The following is a 21,320-nucleotide window of genomic DNA, read 5'->3' as shown; positions in this document are numbered from 1 at the left end:
TTTCCTGGACTCCCTCCCGGCTAGCTGTGGTGCACTAACCACTTCACACTGTGTTCACGCCACCAACCCCAGTCCTCTCCCTGGAATCTGACCCCCGATCCTCAGCTCCCAGTCCCCAGCCCCCCAGCGGGTGAGCAAAGCGTCTCAGGCTGGTGAGTGCTGGTCAGCACCGAGCCTCTTTGCAGGAATCTCTCCGCTTTGCCCTCTGCACCCGTTGCTGCACTCTCCTCTGTGGCTCTGAAACTTCCCACACACACACCCCACCCCCATCTCCGCCAGTGAAGTGGCTTCCTAGTGTGTGGAAACTTTTCCTCCTTCACAGCTCCCTCCCAGATGTGCAGGTTCCACTGCTATTCTTTTGTCTCTGTTTTTTCTGTTTTCTTTGCCCTCTCCAGGTACATGGGGATTTTCTTTCCTTTTGGGAAGTCTGAGGTCTTCTGCCAGCGTTCAGTAGGTGTTCTGTAGGAGTTGTTCCACATGTAGAAGTACTTTTGATGTATTTGTGAGGAGGAAGGTGATCTCCACGTGTTACTCCTCTGCAATCTTGAAGGTCTCTCTCAGATTTTTTCTTAATGGAAAACACGTTTGTTCTTTCACTCTTAGTCTCATAAAATACTATACATTTTTTGGATAGTATTCACCACAGAAAAATATGTTATTGTGAGATTTTATTTTGCATCTCTCTCCTCAGTACTTTGTAAGCTCCATGATAACAAGAATCAAATTTCCTAATGAATACCTAGTACTAAATTTGAAATACATAAGCATCTTGCTAAAATAGGAATTCAAAAATAATTCTATTGAATAATACTGATTTTGTATGAAAATGTTTATAGAGGCGTTACTTACAAAAGCAAAGGACAATAAAAAATGTAAGTATAAAAACTGGGGAAAGATGGAGTAAATTAAAGTTTACACCTAGGATTGAATTCCAGTCATTCACTACACATAGTGTTTCAGAAGAAATATTTAACAGCATTAGTATTCTCAAGCATGAGAAAACATTATACTGTTTTGGTTATCATTTTCCTCTGGGTACACAACCCTCCCTATTGACAAAACTAAAATGAAATAGAATATTCTTATCATGAGCTGTCCAGACACTGAAATAAATACCCAGTGTAATTTTTTGCTCTTCAAGGAAACCTGAAGTCACATGGCTAAGTACCTGAATAGTCCAGAAATGGAGTACAAACATATATAGACCATCCAGTTTTACAGGGGGTTATCATAAAAGAGGACAGAATGGAATAAAAAGCACTTAGTTTTCTGTAAAACTAGGCCACAGAGATGCTTGATGTATGGAATTACTGTGGATACCCCTGGAAAACTGTCCTATATAGAATCTCTTCACAAGCACCCTCTAGGTTTTCCAGAGGGAATAGATGGGGAATACAATTATATTATTTAGAATGCTTTTGGATTAATTAATAGGAATTCTATATAAACTTGCTAAAACAATGAGATCATCTATTGTCTCATAAAACTGGAAGTTGGAGCAGATTTCTAAGCTCACTGAATACATGACTTAATGAGGTCATCAGAGTCATTGGTTTTATCTGTCTTTTATCTCTTTTGTCCTCAGGTTGGCTTTATGCTAAGACTGGTTGCCCTCAGGGTTACAAGGTGACTGCCAGTAGCAATCAGTTTTAGAGGCTTATTCCTGTTCTTACGTTCTTGACTGAAGAGCAAAGAAGAACTTTCCCAGAAGCCCTTAGCTGACTTCCTAATTCTTTTAATTCTCAGTAAATTCCGTGTCTATTTTCCAACCAATCACTGATAGGTGTAAAGATAAATATTGTGATTGGTTTAGACTAAACGGAGCCCACTCAGTCTCTGCTAAGTTATATAAGCTTCATAGAATGAACTGGATATTTGGGGAAAATGAATTCAGTTTCTAGTAGGGAAATGAAGGGGGCATATGGAATATAAATGGATAAGCAACAATTAAAATCCAATATTACAAGCTCTTTGGCTATCCGAGAACTTATTCCACATACATATTTTCATTCCACACATTCTACAATACATTTAAAAAAAATTCATGCCCACTTGAAATATGTCTTAATTCCTTCCCAAAGGGAGAAAATCCAAAGTCAATTACTGCATTTATTCTGAAGTACAAGATCTCTGGGTAGTATTCAGTCCTCTGACATGGCTCCCAATGGTCCAGTGATTTATCTTCCTTAACTGTACACAAAGTGGTAAAAAGCATGATAATTACAATAAAAAACTCCCTTTTGTAAAGGTGGACAATGGGAAAATATGCAGTTGTCTATAATATACTTTACTTGTTGGACAGAGTTACAAAAAATTCCTGTTCTGTCAGTGAAGTGATTTTCATAGCTTGTGAATCAGAGAGCTTTTATTCTCCTCTCTCAGAGTATAGCCATGTCTGTTGTCTCTGTGACCTTAGAGTGGACAGTGTAAAATTTCTTTTCTGGGTCTGCACCACTTTAGCAACGTACTTTCTGTAGGTGAAAATTCTTGGGACTAGTGTTTACTTTAGAAGGTTTAGCAATCATATACTCTAACCAGGCTTGGGGTCACTTTGGTATACATTTCTTTTAAAACTAGTTATACAGCCTACTTGTTTTCAATTAACTGCATGACTACTAATACACAATCAGCAATTATTTGGGCCTATGAATCTGGAAGTTTCTGGTTTATGATAACAAGCTCTGTGCTCTGTCTGTGCCATGAGACCTTAATGTAACACTTTCCTTTCCTCTTGGTCTCAGTTACCAGGTGATTTAACCAACTGCCTCTGGCACGAATATCGCTGCTTTAGACAGCCGTATCTTCACAATAATCAGACTGTGCCCTTCATCAGTCACACAATGCTTTACAGGAGGTGCTTGGAAGAGGTTTGGGGGGACAAGTGTTTTGTTCTAATCTTATTTTCTCTCAAATTCCCAAACGTTTAGAGTAACGTTCTTACAAGTCTTAGCTTTCCTAAATCATCCAGGCCCATGATTACTAAACTTCCAAATGTTTTGATTGTAATCATAAGTGAAGATGACCTCTCTTAGCAGAGACATATTTTTCTCGCTCAGATTTCATGAGTCACTTGCAGACAAAAGTTTTCTCCATATTTTAAGGTGTTATGTAATGCCAAAGAAAAGATTCAACCTAGTTCAATCTCATAAATATTTCCTACTAGGATTCATGATGACTCAGCCATCATCAAAAGTTGATACATCACAATATACAATAGGCAATAGTTAAAAAGAACTTTTCTGTAGAATAACTAGTATTTTCAGATTCCTGTGACAGAAAAATATTATCCTTATTGCCTTGTATCAATTTTACTCAATTCCATATTTTAGAATGTTATTTCCAGATTTCCATTTCTAACACAAATATTTTATTCATTTAGGATGCTGACTCAAGGAACTCTGATTCAAACAGCTTAACTATGATTGCTATGAATAAGCTGATACAGAAGAAGTCTAGGAGAAAGACAATCTTCAGAATTTATCAATTTAGGAGCTCATTAGTATTATAAAGGCTCAAGTTTTACTATCTCTCAGCTCTCCTGGCCACAGTATTGATGCCACCCTAAAATTGGTTCTGTACATACTTGTAGAATTACTGCCAAGAATGATCATGATTACCTGCATTTTCCTTCACATCAGTGTTAGAAGAAGAAATGTTTCTGGAAATCACTGCTAATTACACAGAACTGATTTTTCCAAAAGCAAATTTCTTTATGATTCTCTGTGATCTGAATTTCACTGCATTTCTATTCCTGAAAAAAAAAAGATCACTGACAAGTAGAATGACAGCTTAACCAGAATGTTTGATGAATGGCACATTATTTGTTTCCAATGTGTCATCCACAGCCTATGGATACCCAAGCTGCCTGTGGGAAGGTTGATACCTAATCAAAATCAGAGTTGTAAGTAAAAGGAAGCAGTGCTATGGCTTAAGCAAACAACCATATCTACTGTAAGGACACTAGGAAATTACTGGATTTTTTGATTAAAAAATGTATTAAGGCTTAGGACATGAAGACTGATAGAACTGATGGAAATATAAGAGCAGTACTACCCCATAGGTAAGTACAGTAATCATAGGGACTCCATATATAGTTTTTCATGATTACAAGACATTCGGGAAATTCAACTAACTTTAGATGTATTTTCTTTGGAGAACTATGTTGTATTTCTTCCTGCATTGTTTTACTATATTATTAACAGATATTGTTCCTAAGAACACACATTAATAGCTCTACTACATACAAATCTCATCTTCTTCGAGTCTGTTTCCAAGGGAATTCTATCTGCTACAGAATCTGATTGGGTCAATTAGATATTATCTCATTATCCAATACATGGTGTTTCTAGTAGGATAAGTTTCTGATGATGAATAAACTCCTGGTCTTCCTTATGCCTGTCTGTACATGGTGGATTTTACCAAGGTGCTAAAAAGAAAAAAAATTGATATTAAGAATAAAAACATACCTTTTACAAAATATATAAATAAGTGTATTAGAGTAGGTCTTAAAAAGAATACCAGTCCACAGTATTACTAGAGAGAGGATAAAATAACATAACAGTTAATACATTGCTGAGATTGTAAGAAGATAAGGCAGGCAATTAAGTTCTCCCACCAAAGAAATAAAACACAAAACAATAAAAATAACAAAAGATGACTTGTAATCAGAGAAGTGATTTTAGTCAAAGAAATCTGAGACTGTCTTAGAGGCAAATTCAATATCAGTTTAGGAAAAACTGACTAAATCATGGACTTGTGCTAAGTTGGGGATGAATCTTACACCTGTATATTAAGTGCAGAGTCTCACTGGGGGCTAAAACAGGAGGGTACAAAAATGTGCCTATCACTAATGGAAGGCTGTAAGAAATCATATTTTTATGCTGTGGCTGGGGGTTAATAATAATATACCCTGCATGTTTGCAATTACAGATCTCACTTGGGTCTGAAGTTCAAATTAAAAGTAGATCTCTAATCATAAAAATCATATATCGATAAATTGAAGCTAAGCTCAAGATAGTTTCCCAGGTTAATAGTGTTCCTTGGAACCCAGAAGAAGCACATTTAAACCTATCTTAGAGGAAATTATTCTCTACTTAAGCCCTCAGAATTTCAACAAACTAAATTGAAAAATAAAATGACCTCAATATCAAATATGAACTGTAGATGAAATGAAGTCAAACATAAATAAAAGTCAGCTAAAAAAAAAGAACTGATATACATACCATGTCTTTCAATAAATCCAGTGATTTTTGAAAAATCAGTTGTAAATGTAAAGAAATTATATAAAATTATTTTATAAAAAAAGACAAAATCAAGAAAAAGTCTATATCTATTTGCAAAATATCCAATGCAGTTCTTAAGAAAGAAAAATATTAAAATTACAATAAATACATTAAATGTAAGATTTAATTTAGCTAAATAGACGATTATTATTATTTATTTATGACATACCCAATTTAACAGGACATAGAAAGTCTGAAGTATAAGTGACAGAAAGAATCTAAGGGGAGAATACTGATCAAAAAGAAATGGATTTAGTTATAATAATATCAGAAAAAGAAGTCAAAAATACTATCAGTGATTAAAAGATATTTACTATGATCAAATGTATGAATCATTAAGAAGACCTAGTAACTCCAGCTTCTCAAGTTTCTATAAATATAGCAACTCAGTCTTCACAAGGGAAAATTGAAAATCCACAAACTGGGAAATGTTCTCACACTTCTTTCACTTAATGCTATGTCAAAAAATATTTATAGATATAGATAGGTAGATGACAGATAGATGGATGAATGGATGTGTGTGTGTGTGTGCACGTGCACATGCATATGTGTATCTTATAAGAGTCTTGAATCAGCAACTGAATTATTGAATCTGACACTGACCTGGGGTAACATTCAGACACTTCAAAAACATCTAGATAAGTGGTCTGAGGTATCAATAACATCTATTAAACAGAAATGATACCCTCTCAAGTTGTTAGCATGAGAGATATGGATGTCAGGTGATAAACTGAGTTCTGACCCAAGCCCAACTCACAGTGTGCTCACCGGTTCACAATGAAATTTGTGGATATTTGTCCCGTTCCTGATATATAAGTGGAAAAAACACAGTTAGTGATAGAACACCCCTTGTCTTGCTTTTCAAATTTGTGTAGGAAAGCCAAATGAAACTGAACTGAACTCGTCTCCCATTCCAACAAGCTTGAAATCAACAGCAATACTGCATTTCTGGAATTATTGAAGAGATGTGTATTACTGTCAAAGATATGAAAAATGTAGTAGTCGTGATTCCTAGATATCCCCATTTAATTTGCTTACATGGCTTTAGCACAACAGTGATGGATCATGGCACATAAACATGGACTCCTGTATATTTAACAGGTGGCAGCCTGATTTTGAATTGAAACTGCTATGTCTACATATGAGACCCTGACTAAAAAAGCTTATCATAGACATTACCATTGGAGATTTAGGTGTGCATCTATTGGTTTGGAAAATAATAAATAAGTAAATTTTCAATCTCCATTAAGGTGTGTGTGTCTATGTGTGTGTGTTTATATGGTAAGGACCAAGGACGATAGTTCCATCTTCACGGTTTTATATAAGTATTATATCAACTCTCTTGCTTTCTACATAATACTGTATATAGGGCATTTATGATCTCAATAATCCATAGAAGATACCAGTAATTTGCTATATTGATTACATCAGAGTGCTCATTTAACCCCTTTGGGCCCCCACGGGAGTGGAGGAAGACTGGACAGAGAGGGAGAAGGGGCCATTGAAGGTACAGTATTTACTATGGGATTTAACTCCTCAAAGGCCTCCCAGTAGCTTCAGATCTGCTCAAGAATCCTTCATGTCCTCCTGGTTTGCAGTGAGTGGCTCACAGCTTCAAGGCCTCCTCTGCCAGATGGAGAACTATTTCAAACATCCTGCCTCTATTTTGTACTGTAGCAATGCAGACAGGAAACCTGACCCCATTTTCAGGTTCTAAAGAGAAATTCTAAGTACCTGAAAGACTGAGGAACATGGTGGCTTTTATTTAAGATGTGGAGACAGAGAGCACATACCTGGACTTGGGCCTACAGCAGCACCAAATTGCACCAAGAGTTCCCTTTATTTTCTCTCGCATCTCTGTTCCTCCTTTTCTCTCTGCTGGATTAGCCACGGGGGCTCCAAGTTCTTCATTGTGTGGTCCTGGTACCAAGATTCTCCTGGGAATTATAGAGATATTCACCTTCTACATCGAGCACTTCTTATTTTTTCCCCAGCAACATAAGTCATCCTTAAGAGGGGTCAGGGTGCTAGCTCTTAAATATATTTTAGTCATCCCTTTGTACATTAAATTCTCTTTCTTGGAGACTGCTCCTGACATGGTGTTCACCGTGCTCTCAGCCGGCCTCCTGAAGTTCTGCCCTGCCTTCCCCACCAGGTACAGTTCAGGAGCTGCCTACCTCAGGGTGATAGGTTATCTTCTAGTTGCTTTATTCTTTTCCGTTTTACATTTAGAGAGTATAATTGGAATACATAAACTTCTCTGTGACCACAGCTTTATTTGCAACCCACAGGTTTTGTTATGGCATATTTTCATTATCATTCAATTAATAAAATTCTAATTCCCATTGCGGCTTTATCTTTGACCTAAATAATGATCAGAAGTATCCAACTATTTGGTAAAATATTGGTTATATAGGTTTAAATTTCTTGCTTATTCAGTGCCTTGTTTTATAACCAGAATATAGTCAATTTTATAAATGTGCCATGTGCACCTAAAAATTTCTGCATAATATATATATTCCATCATTGTTGGTGCAGTGTTTTATGTAAATTTAGGCCAAAGTTTTTAATGATGGTACTCAGATCTTCTATAATCTGCTGATTTGTTGTTGTGGTTCTATGTTCCTGATCTAGGTAATTTAGATTTTTCTATTTCTACTTAGATTTTTGGAATTTCCCTTCATATATTGCATTGAAGTTTAGACTTATAATATATTCCTTGTAAAGTAACAGTGGGTTTTATTATCCTGCCTTATCGCCAGTGATACTTTTTCCTTTCAGATCTATGTTAACATTAAAAAATCTTCTTCAATTTTACTTATTGTTGTTATGACATAATTTTTGAATCCTTTCATTTTCAATCTGACTCTTGTCTCTCGTAGGTGGCACAGAATTAGGTTTTTGGTTTGTTTCAATAATCCTTGTCCTTTAATTTCAGTATTTACAGTTAATGTATTTTCTTATAGACCGTTTACTCCTTGTTTACTATTTGTCCCACCTTGTTACGTTCCTTTTGCTCTTCTTTCTTCCTTTGAGATTTCTTCAAATTCCATTTTCCCTTGTATTAGCTTGTTATTTTTACATAAGTAGCAGTTACACATGTACCATGACTTATTAGCTCTTTTACTGCTTCTCAAGCAATGCTGAGATCTTAAATTTCTTTTACTACTTTTTCCTCTTCCATTTGTTTTAATGCATTCTAATTTTTGATATATTTTATTATTACTCTTGTGTGCTGTTAGATTTTACTTAGGTTTATCCACTTATTTATCCTTTCTGTTATACATAATTCTTTATAAAGTCCTTATTTTCATCTGTGATAATCTTCCTTCTGCCTGCAGGTCTCCCTTTAGAATTTAATTCAGTCAGTTCTGATGAGAACATATTTTCTAAATTTTGTTTGTCTGCAAATTTCCTTATTTCATCTTTCCTTCCAAACAACATTTTCTCTGCCTCTAGAATTCCCAATGGGCAGTTCTTTTCTTTAGCACTTAAAAATGTTATTCCATTATTTTCTAGTATCCAGTCAGTTTCGCTGAGAAGTAAGCTGTAATCTTAATCCTATTGTTCCTTTGAAAGTAATCTCTCTCTTTTTCCTCGGGCTGCTTTTAAGATGTCATGTTGTTCTTTGCTGTTCATGAATTGTACTGTGGTGATCTTAGGTGTGGTTTTCTTTGTATTTGTTCTTGTTGCTTTTTTTTTTTTAGTGCTTATTGAATTTAAGGCTCCATATATTCTTTTTAGTTTTAGAGAACTCTCAGCTGTTAATATTTCTGAAATATTGTTTTCATCCCAATCTCTCTCTCCTTTTTTCTTTGGACTCCAGTTTACACATATGATAAAAATGTTTACTGTGGCCCATATGTCTCAAATGCGCTTTTGTGTACTTTTTATTCTTTTCGTTTCCCATGCTTTAGTCTTAATATTGTTACTACTCTATCTTCCAGTTCACTTACCTCTCTTTACCTGTGCCCAATCCACTACCGAGTTTTAAATTTCGTATAATTTTTAATTCTATCAGTTCAACTTCAATCAGTTTATAGTTTCTAGTTGTCAAGTTAAATTCTTCACCTTGTCATCTATTTTCTTGAACTTGATAATATTTACCGAAATATGTATGAACTTGAACGTTTGGGTCATCTATGATTCTGATTCTTTTTTGTTTTTTATTCTAATTCTCCTTTTCTTGGTAGTCTTGGTGGTTCTTCAGTGAATACCAGACTTGGGATATGACAAGTTGTAGAGAATCTGAATGACATTACAGTTGTCCTTTGAACAACCTGGGTTTGAACTGCACAGATCCACTTATACATGGATTTTTTTCCAATAAGTAATACAGTAGTACACGATCTGTGGTTGGTTGAATCCTCAGATTCAGAACCACAGATAAGAAGGGCCGACCATAAAGTTATATGTGGATTTTTGACTGCACAGGGAGTCAGCATCTCTAACCCCTACATTGTTCCAGGGTCAACTGTATTTTCTTGAGGAGAGAATTTCCTATTCTTAGGTAGGGAACAGAGGGGAAGATCACCTCAGTCACTGGAACAACTTCATACTCATTTTCCTTCTTTATAAGGTTCAATGTAGATGTTGCATCAACCTTCCTAACACATAGACACACACACACACACACACACACACATATGTAGAGAATTCCAATGTCCTAATTCATATCATTAGTTTTCCATTGGGCCACAAATCTTTCATAGGTTCTGAACCCCAATTTTGTCTCTTCAGCATTATGAGCCAACTAAGTCTTTGCTTTGACTTCAGTTAGCTTTTGTTTGATTTCTTAGCATCTTGTCTTGTCTACCTATTATACATGGAAAATACTGCAAGGGAACACTGTTGCTGAATCCAGCTCCGTTCTCTGAATCTTTACTCTCTCTGTGATTTTGGTCCTTAAAATTCTAGCTGCCTTGTTATTTCTCAATTCCAACTCCGGTTTCCTTAGTCCTATGACATTGTCCTAAGATCTACTGGCTTTTCTACCTCTTAGGAGCCACATTTGGTTTCTCAGACTTTTGCTCTTCATCAGTAGTTTCTAAATGACTGGGCTAGAAACGCATGTGCAGAATATTGTTCTCACTTCAGTGAGTTTCTTTCTCTATTTTACTTTTCTAGGTCATGGCTACCTCAGTAGCTTTCTAACACTCACAGTCAAATGTTTCTTATGATTTATCTGGCCTTTCTAGTTCTGGGGTAAACATTTTCATACCTTCCAATCCAATTTGAGTAATGTATTGTTTTTACAGTGCATTAGTGGAAATTAAATGGTAAATTCAGTCAGTCATTTCATACATCAAAAAGGAAAATCAGTCAACACAACTGTCTGACTGAAATGAATGAAGAAAACAATTCAAGGTAAACAACTGTCCCAGTAGACTTGTATAAATACAGTAGTGGTGTCAGGTGCAGAATTAATCTTTCCTCACCCTTAACTGCAGAACACTCTGCCAGCCAATTCAGTCACTCAAATGATACTGAATTATAATATTCCAGTTTCATTTACTCTCAGTTACTGGTGACTGCCCTTCCTTCTCCTTCATCTGTCCATCAGTGGAGAATGGCAGAGCAGGAGAATAGTAATATTGGCATATTGTAATGCACTGTCTTGAATTCTACAGCTTCGAAATTCTTAGGCTAATTCAATGATCTTAAAGAGCCTGGTGCAGAAAGGATATGTGAATTAAATCCCAGACCACTGGCTGACCCTTCCAGCACTAACATCCCTTATTCCTGGTTCTAATATATCACAGAATACTCAAGAGGAAAGTTTTGAGTGGTCAGCAGAAATATGGCTCCAAAGCAGGCAGATGGAAAAGAAATGTTGTCATCTATGAACCACTTGAAAGTTGACTTGTCTTTTACTCATAAACCACATTCAGTGTGAATTCTGTTCTGCTAACTGTTAGAGAATCTGTTGGAGGAGTGTGGGCAATTCTTTTGAAGTTTTTACTATCTAACTTTTTGGTTTTTTTACATCTTTATTGGAGTGTAATTGCTTTACAATGCTGTGTTAGTTTCTGCTTTATAACAAAGTGAATCAGCTATACATATACATATATCCCCATATCTCTTCCCTCTTGCGTCTCCCTCCCTCCCACCCTCCCTACCCCACCCCTCTAGGTGGTCACAGAGCACGGAGCTGATCTCCCTGTGCTATGTGGCTGCTTCCCACTAGTATCTATTGTACATTTGGTAGTGTATATATGTCCAAGCCACTCTGTCACTTCATCCCAGCTTACCCTTCCCCCTCCCCATGTCCTCAAGTCCATTCTCTATGTCTGCGTCTTTATTCCTGTCCTGCCCCTAGGTTCTTCAGAACAATTTTTTTTAGATTCCATATATCTGCGTTAGCGTACGGTATTTTTCTCTTTCTGACTTACTTCACTCTGTATGACAGTCTCTAGGCCCATCCACCTCACTGCAAATAACTCAATTTCATTTCTTTTTATGGCTGAGTAATATTCCATTGTATATATGTGCCACATCTTCTTCATCATTCATCTGTCGATGGACACTTAGGTTGCTTCCATGTCCTGGCGATTGTAGATAGTGCTGCAGTGAACATGGTGGTACATGTCTCTTTTCGAATTATGGTTTTTTTAGGGTATATGCCCAGTAGTGGGATTGCTGGGTCGTATGGTAGTTTTATTTTTAGTTTTTTAGGGAACCTCCATACTGTACTCCATAGTGGCTGTATCAATGTATATTCCCACCAACAGTGCAAGAGGGTTCCCTTTTCTCCACACCCTCTCCAGCATTTATTGTTTGTAGATTTTTTAATGATGGCCATTCTGACTGGTCACACAAAAAACTCTGGCATGGTGTTCACCATCTAGCTAATCCTAACATGCAGACATTTATGAGAGTAAAGTCAGGTCTTTGCCAGAGTGGGTTGCATATTTGGGCAACTGGGTCAAATCAAGAAGGGCAAATGTAGGCTGCCAGAGTAAATAAGGAGAGGAAAAACAAAAAGAGCGAGACATATCATTCATCACTGATTTCCCCCCCGATATTCTTAGCCTCCACCTATCTCCATCTTACTGGTAACACAGGAAATAGACTGAAGAATCAGGTAAAAGGTCTCTACAGAAACTGAGGTAATATAGAAAATAAAAAAATGAAACATAAAATTGTAAATTTTCTTCCTAGGGATAATTGAGATGATACTTCAATAATAACATAAGATCAGGTGAAGTCTAAAGAAATTTTAGAAAACCCGGATAAAGTAAGAAGACATCTCTTTGCCAGCATCCGAATGTTAGAGAGACACCGAGACATGTGGGCCAAGTTCTGGAGAGAAGGGAAACACAGATGCAAGCTTAACATTTGGTGCAGCTTTTCTCCTTGGGGCATTTGCTGATTCAACTCATACAGCCTAGGAGCTGAAAAGCCAAGGAGTTCAAAAGACTCTAACCACAGAAGCCAAACGGCAAGAGCTCAAGCTAAAGGCAACAACTAATGGAATGACAAGCTACACGTATCCTTAGTCTCACAGGGCTGGGGGAACCATTACATTTAAAGCCTAACAAATACAAGGGTAGTTGGGAATAGGGAGAATCTAAACGTTCACATGCTAATCCCAAAGGGCAACACCCGTAGAGGAAGGACAAGACAGAAACAGAGCAACCTTCACACAGAGTGAAAAACGGTTTTGAATGAGCTCAAACTGAGAATGGACTAAGGTTTCCAGTCCCTATAGTAACTGTCTGCCATGGGCAAAAGGAAATCTTTTCAAGAGAACGATAACAACATCCTGAATGTGGAGGTATCTTTATAGTTTCCTAAAATAAGTTAAGCCCAATTTTAATATAAAAATAATTGGACATACCAGGAAAAAGACTAAATGATCAAAAGCTCAAAAAGAAAAAAAAACAGAAAGAAGGAAAAAAGAAAATATAAATAGACACAGGAGGACAAGAGTTAATAGGCCTTGGTTAAAAAACAAAACAACTATGATTAAACAAAGAAAATAGACACATGGCAAATAAGTGTATGAAAAGATGCTACACATTCCATGTCATCAGGGAATTTTAAATTAGAACAATAATGAGATATCACTACACACCTATTCAAATGTCTAAAATCCAAATACTGAAATACCAAAGTTGTTGACGATGCAGAACAACTGGAATTCTCATTTGTTGCTAGGAAGATACTTGGCAGTTTCTTACAAAACTAAACATACTTTTACCATACAGTGATCTAGTAATCATGCTATTTGGTATTTACCCATAGGAACTGAAAAGTTACATCCACATAAAAACCTGCACATGGATGTTTATAACAGTTTTTTTCATAATTGCCAAAACTTGAAATCAACCAAGATGTTTGTCAATAGGTGAATGGATAAACGAACTATGGTATATCGGTACAAAGGAATAGCATTCAGCAATAAAGAGAAAAGGCTATGTAGCCATGAGAAGACATGGAAGAAGCTTAAATGCGTCTTGCTAAGTGAAAAAAAGCCAATCTGCAAAGGCTACATGCATATTATATGATTGCAGCTATATGAAATTTAGGAAAAGGCAAAAGTGTGGAGACAGTCAAAAGATCAGTGGTTGCCAGAGGTTGTGGGGAGGGAGAAAAGGATGGGTGAAGCCCGGAATTTTAAAGGCAGAGAAACTCCTGTGTATGGTTCTGTAATGGTGGATACAGGCTATTGCACATTTGTCAAAAATCATATAATGTACAAAACAAAGAGTGAAGTCTAAAGTAAACCATGGACATTAGTTAGTAATAATGTGTCAATATTGGTTCATTAACTATAACAAATGTATTATGCTAATGTAAGATATTAATAATAGGGGAAACTGGGTAGAGAGGTAAGGAGGTATGAGAACTCTGTCCTTTCTGCTTAATTTTTCTGTAAACCAGAAACGGCTCCGAAATAGTCTGTTAATTTAAAAAACAAATCTAGACCTGTATACAAAACTTGCAGTAAATCCAACCACAGCAGCATTATTCATAAGAGCCCCAAAGTGGAAATACCCCAAATGGCCATTTACTGTGAATGGATAGATGAAACATAGTAATATCTAGACCATGGAATATTATTCAGCCATAAAAAGAAATCAAGTACTGATGCATGCTACAACATGGATGAACCTTGAAAATATGCTAAGTAATTGTATGATTCCATTTGTATGCAATGTCCAGTCTAGACAAATCTGTAGAGACAAAGTATATTAGTGGCTGCCTAGGGTTTGGAGAAATGGGGGAGTGAGTGACCTATAATGGATTCTTTTTCTTTTGGGGGGTGGATGAAAGTTCTAAAATTGATTGTGGTGGTAGATGCATAACACATTAAATTGTACACTTTAAATAATATGGAAAGTAAATTATATCTCAATGAAACTATTATTTAAAATTATGATTAATGTATTAAAAAAGGACAACATGTACAATTTAAGCAAAACTTGTCTGTGAAATGCAACCAAAAGAAACTTCTAGAATTAAAAATGCTGAAATTAAGCACTCAGAAGATCGGTTGAACAGTACTTTAGTCAAACAAAAGAAAGGATTACAAATGTCAATTAAAAAATAACTACACTAAAATGTGGAGGGAAAATGACGGAAAACAGAGAAATAAGTACTTAAGACATACAGAGTATATATAAAACACTGTGTCTAGCCAGCCCCAAGTCACACAGCCTAGGGAGGAGACACAAAGCCTACCTGAATCACAAGGACTTCTCCAAAGGAAAAATGAGGTTCTGATGCCAGAAGTGGATGGAATGAATTGCAAAGAAAAAGAACAATGGTAAAGTATAATCTAGATATACATCGGTAAATACATAGGTTCCCTGGGGTTGTGATCTGGTACAAACAATAAAAAAAAAAAGGTAAGACTCATAGTAGAGGCTGCTAGATTCTGCTGAGGAAAATGTCCAGGGAGGGAAGAGTTGATTTATTTCATTATTTTTTTAGAGTCCACATATAAGTGACATCATGCACTATTTGTCTTTGTCTTATTTCACTTAGCATAGTGTCCTCCAGTTTTATCCATGTTGACTTAAATGATAGGATTTTCTTCTTTTTTAAGGTTGAATAATATTCCATTGTGTATATATATACCATATTTCCTTTATCCATTAATCTACTATGGACACTTAGGTTGTTTCCATACCTTGGCTCTTGTGAATAATGCTACAATGAACATGGGAGTACAGATATCTCTTCTAATAATGATGATGTTTCCTTTGGATATATACTCAGAAGTGGGAGTGAGGAAGAACTTATGACACAAATCGACCATGTGTAAAAGATGTTGTAGGAATGAAAAAGTCTGAACACCTAGGCAGAGTGTGGAGTATTTGGAAAGGTCATTGTTCAAGGTCATACATAGTTTAAAATTATGACATTTCAGTGAGCCTGTGTGCATGAAGGCTTGCTTATATTTTGGGATTTGAATATAGTGCAAAGAAGTGTTGCTAAATTTTCGATCAACATCAAAAACAGGGTGGAAATGTTTTTTCTTTTATTATGAAACTGCAGGAAAGGCAAGCCTAGAATCCTAGGCCCACTAGAATCTTCCCTGATGATAGTGCTAATTTAGGAGAAGAAGAAGGATCCAAGGCCAAAGAACAATTTTGAAAGCAAAATAAGACTGCTGAGCCTTCACCCAGTGTATGAGATTAAGTTTTAATGGCATATGATGAAGTGGCCATGACACAGCCAGCAGAGCTCGTTGAGTTGTTGAAAATGGCTCTTGAAGCTACAGGAAATGAACAGTAGACATAGAAAAAGAACAAGGTAAATCCCAAAGAGTGGAAGGACAAAATTAATCAAGAGAAAAGTCAAAAATAGAGAAGAAAAGCAGTAAACTTGACAAATAAAACCAAAAGCTTGTTCTTTAGAAAGACCAATAAAATAAGCAATATTTGGCAAATATGATAGTGATGGGACTAGCTATAAAACAGAGAGTTTTTTTTAAAACTACAAAAGAATACCATGGTAGCTTTATACCAACACATTTGAAAATCTGGACAAAATGGCTGATTATTGATTAGTTATATGCAGCCATTATTTACTCCTGTTTTGAGTAGAGAATACAAGTAGCTTTATGAAAATAGAAAATATAATCAAAGATATACACCTTAGAAAGACATCAGTTATTTTCCAATGTATTAAAAAATTAGAAGAATCCTAATACAAAAATCAGATATGGAAAATTTACCCAAAAGTAACTAGAAGCACATTTCTTTTAAGATCTTAAGTTCTACCTCATATTAGCAAATAGATTCCAGCAACATATTTTTAAAAAGTCATTATGATCAAGAGGGATTTATCACCATAAAGCAGATTTTTTCCCTAATTGGGATTCGGGCAGATGAGCTATGGGACTTTTCAAATCTCCAAAAATAATGACAAGAATAGTGACAGAAAAATAGGAGGCTGCAAGCAAAAACATTCAGGAAATGAGGAGAAATGAATGAGATTTAATAGATGATTATGACAGCCAGGATAGTACAGTTTGTTGGCACATACTTCATACAAGCTGAGGCTTTGGTTTTTTTGTTGTTGTTTTGTTTTTGTTTTTCTTAATTAAGAGAAATGTCTTAGAAGCAGCACTGTGGGGGGGAAGAGAATGACAATCTAGTCTCTAAGCTCTACAACAGAGAGTTGTCCTTCTCTGAGGAGACAGTAAGGAAAGCTGTGTCATCAGGGGAAGTCAGTTTTTTTTTTTTTTTTTTTTTTGGCGGTACGCGGGCTTCTCAATGTTGTGGCCTCTCCCTTTGCGGAGCACAGGCTCCGGATGCGCAGGCTCAGCGGCCATGGCTCACGGGCCCAGCTGCTCCGCGGCACGTGGGATCTTCCCGGACCAGGGCACGAACCCGTGTCCCCTGCATCGGCAGGCGGACTCTCAATCACTGCGCCACCAGGGAAGGCCGGAAATCAGTTTTTTATTCAAGTCAGAAGATAAAGGAAACATTAAGGGAAAATACTGAAGATTGGAAATTTTGGTAATGACAGATTATATATTCTAAAGGATACACAGAAACTATTTGGGGAGTGAGAGATTGGAAAGAGACGGGAGATTAGATCAGATCAAGAGATGTAAGAGGTTATGGGGATAAAAATTAGTATTTAAATATCTTGAATGCTTGGACTTTTGGTAGTTACAGAGTAAAATGGGAATAAAAGCATGATGAGATTAATCCTGCTGGTCTTCTGGGGGAAGGTAAGTGGTGAAAACAGAGATATGGAGACACGCTGACTGCACTGGTGGGGAGTACTGGTTATACACCATACTGGTGGGCTTTCAAAACGCTAAATGGAGGTGGGGTCCTGGCTAAGGAAGGGGAAGTCTATATCGACTTGGACAACAGAATTTGGGGGGGTGGTGATTTATTAAATCCAAGAGAGTAAAATATATCAAAAACAGTGGAGGTCGGGAATCAGACAATGTGAAGAAGTTGGGGAGAGAGGAGGAATTGATTGGGGGTGGGCTGTCCCTGAGTCATTACCTGGTAGTGAGCACTCCTTAAAAGACAGAGCTGGGGAGTAGAGGTTTACCTAATGCAACACTGGAATTAATTAGTTGAGGTAAAATATGTTTAGGAACATAGGAGTCTATCACTCACAAGTGTGGAAAAAAATTTCATCTCCCAGTAGAGACACTGCATTTTACACTTGCCATAAGGAAGATGAGTGTTGATGGGGGTCTGTATGATCATGGGCTGATGATCCATAACACATATAGTCATAAAGATAAATGGGTTCTAAGTGGATCTGGCCCATAATTTAATCCTTTCTTGACTACTTAGACTAAGCAGGCTAGAGTCATATCTGAAAGCTAGGTAGCCAAGGCCAAGATATTTAACTTCTCTCAACTTTCCTTTTCTCTTCTATAAAGTCAATACCAATTTTATAGGGTCATTATGAGAATTTAATGAGATAATGCAAAGAGAGCTTAGCTCCATTTCTGTCACACAGAACACAATCAAGCGTACCTATGATTATCAGTAGACTCATCAGATCAGCACCTTAATTAGTAACATCAAAATCTGCCTCCACTCCAATCAAATGATGGCATCAGATCATATGACCCTCGACAAAATGACCCTAGACTACTGAGGTTTTGAATTACAGTTCCGTGTTTTTCAGTATCTTCACTCTTTGCTGCAGTGTGTGTGCCTATACACAACTGCATTAATTTTTCTCTTCAACCACTGGATTTTCTGTTTCTAATATATTCTGGTATAACAAATTTGATACCTGAATTTACTAGGACTGTGTAGACTAAGTATAAAATTAATTTTGAATGAGAGCCAGAGGGCCTCTGTCATAAGCAAAGTCATGGATATTAGTGTATGAAATTGGTGACATCCACGTTGGTTATTGAGAAACATTTCTTGAATTCATCTCAACTTTTCAAATATTTGTCAGGCATCTGTTATATAAAGTCTAGATCACTGTCATAGCCTTTTATTTCATGATCAAATGCATTAGAGCACTTAATATGTTCAAGATGTGCTGCTGTACTAGGTATTAGGAATGCAAAAGTGATGAGCTAGGCCCTACTTTTAATTAGGGAGGCTGACCAGAATCTTCGCCATTGTAATATCTTAAGATTGGTACGGAGGATCAGGCTTAAGTTATTTTACCTAGACCTGAGTTTTCTAGGGGAAATGATATTTAACTTGGTTAAGTAAGAGTCAGACAAATAAATGAAGAGAAAGGCAGGGACATTGGAGTGTAAAGGTCCAGAGGTAATAAAGAACTTGGAAAAGTTGATGACCTGAATAAAGCTCACTGTAGGCGAAACATAAAATGGAACCGGAGGATAATACTGAGTTGTAACGCTCAGTACGTACATTAAGCAGGGACACGGATATGCAGACTGTGTAAACCATGGTAAAGATTTTGGGCTTTTTTCCAAGGATTATGAAGGGCTGTTTAAAGGTTTAATCTGTGAAGTGATATACTCAGGCTTATGCTGAGTATATCATGTTTCAAAGGTCATTTTATGTTAACCACAGATAATGGATGGAGAGTACAAGTCAAGGGATGGGGGACGGTGAGCATGCTGCCCAGTGGTCCGGCGGGGAGACTGCAGTGACCCACACTAGAGCGTGGGCAGTACAAATGGTAGGGATTTTCACGAGGGAAAAACGGTAGGACTTGAAGACCAATAGAATAAAGGGACTGAAAGAGAGGTAGGTGTCAAGGCTGACTTTGTGTTGCCCAACTTCACAGATGGTGGTACAATTTACTGAACAAAGGAATACTGACAAGGGACCACACTTGAAAAAGAAGGTCGAGAACTGAGACTCAAAACTTGGCAAATTTGAGGTACCTTTGAAGTATATACTTATCCCCTGGGAAGGGGCCAAAAGGTACCCCAACTCTCCTCCTTCAAAGATTCATTACTGTGTGTATTCCAACCTCTTATGCTGTTCCATCAGTCAAAAGTCCTGATAGTATGTCCCAGCAAGGTCACTTCTAAATTTTTACCAAGAGGAAATGAAAGTATATCATCCACACAAAGACTTGTAGACAAATATTCCTAACAGATTTAGTCATAAAAGACAAGACTGGAAATAACCCAAATGCCCATCAGGGAGTGCAAAGTTAAATTGTGGTATATTCTTGTAGTGGAATACTATTCAGCCATAAATAAGTAAGTGAATAAATGGAGTAAGCTATTGATATGTTCAATGACATGAATGTATCTCAAAATCATTATGCTGAGTAAAATAACCCAGACCAAGAAAAAAAAAAGCATAATGCCATTTTTATAAAATTCTAGAAAATGTAAACTAATATATAGTGAGTAAAGCATAGAGAGAAGAAAGAATTGCAAAGCTGCACAAGAAAACACTGGGAATTATAACATATTTGGTATTTTGATTGGGATGATGGGTTTGTGGGTCTACACATATATTAAAACTCACAGTATTTAGTATACTTTAAATATGAACAATGTATTGTGTGTAAATTGTACCTCAATAAAGTTATTAAAAAGTCAACCCCCTGATCACCTGCTTCTAACCAGGTGAGCTCTCATTCCCTGTTCTATGTCCCATCATAACAACCTGTTTGATAATTAGCAGCATACCTGTTTGCTCCTTCTCTCCCTGTGGATTTCCAGCTGGGCGCCAAAAGAGATTAAGCCCCTTTTGTTCCATGTGTCTCTTACAAACCTAACACAGTGAATGAAAGGATGAAGCATTGGTAGTCTCACTCATGCTGGTAAATATCTGAGAATGAACACCTTTTCCTATCAAATCAGGTCCTACGAGGACAGGGCAATAGGGGATGGATCAATGGTGGATACTAGGAAAGGTGTCTGCTTACTGTGCTCTCATATGCAAGTGAGGGACAGGAGGGTAAACAGGAGAGGGAGTGAGATAGTTAGGAAACAATGCTTTAACTTGAGACACATGTAGAAACCAGTAAAGAAAAATCTACGTGGAGGTGGAACACAATACAAAAACTATCCCATTTAATTTATGCTACCTATGGGACACCAAAGAACAATGCTTACATTTTAGGAATGGTGTTGGAAGTGCAAATCGAGAGGGAGATTTTGTGCATATGTTAGATGCAGCCGTCGGGGAACACCCATTCTGGAATGAAGCGATGTCACGTCACTTGGGGTTTCACTGTCATTCAGCTTCACTCTGAGCTCACTGCCCTCAGGAAGCTAGCAGGTTAGACGCTTTAACTGAGAAGGCAAAGCTTTGAGTCCTGGGAGATGTTCCTGTAGCTGAGAGTTTAATTTTAACTAAATGGAAACGGCTCATGACATAAAAGCAAGATTGAGCCTTTATGGAACATTTTAGGATTGTACATGGCGGCAGTCCCAAGATGAAAAACCAGGGTACAAAGGTAATCTGAAAAAGATGCCTGTAGGGTCACGTAAAGCATCTGAAATGACCTACCATGGAAAATAAAATCCTAATGGGCAAATCCTTGTGCTTTATCTATACATACAAATGGAAAGTTAAATAGTTATCTAGCTGTTTTTAGATATTCAGTTTTATGCAAACGATGTTATTCTTAACGGCATTTTTGTAAGGC

General features: G+C 36.9%; 1 protein-coding gene and 1 long non-coding RNA gene across 3 annotated transcripts in view; both read right to left on the bottom strand.

Moving 5' to 3' along the window:
- Positions 1-21,320, bottom strand: part of LOC125960887 (uncharacterized) — a 147,809-nt gene that overhangs the window by 45,700 nt on the left and 80,789 nt on the right. The window lies entirely within an intron of this gene.
- On the bottom strand, positions 654-5,261 carry LOC125960857 (uncharacterized). 2 transcript variants are annotated; one of them, XR_007470947.1, is made up of 2 exons: positions 5,223-5,261; positions 654-3,751 (listed from the first exon to the last, which is right to left on the bottom strand). It is a non-coding gene; the product is annotated as an uncharacterized LOC125960857 (long non-coding RNA). The 2 variants fall into 2 exon arrangements; XR_007470948.1 differs by lacking the exon at positions 5,223-5,261 and adding an exon at positions 4,467-5,216.

Source organism: Orcinus orca, chromosome 13, assembly GCF_937001465.1.
Source record: "Orcinus orca chromosome 13, mOrcOrc1.1, whole genome shotgun sequence".
NCBI classification, from domain to species: domain Eukaryota; kingdom Metazoa; phylum Chordata; class Mammalia; order Artiodactyla; family Delphinidae; genus Orcinus; species Orcinus orca.
This window is presented reverse-complemented; position numbering and strand designations above follow the sequence as displayed.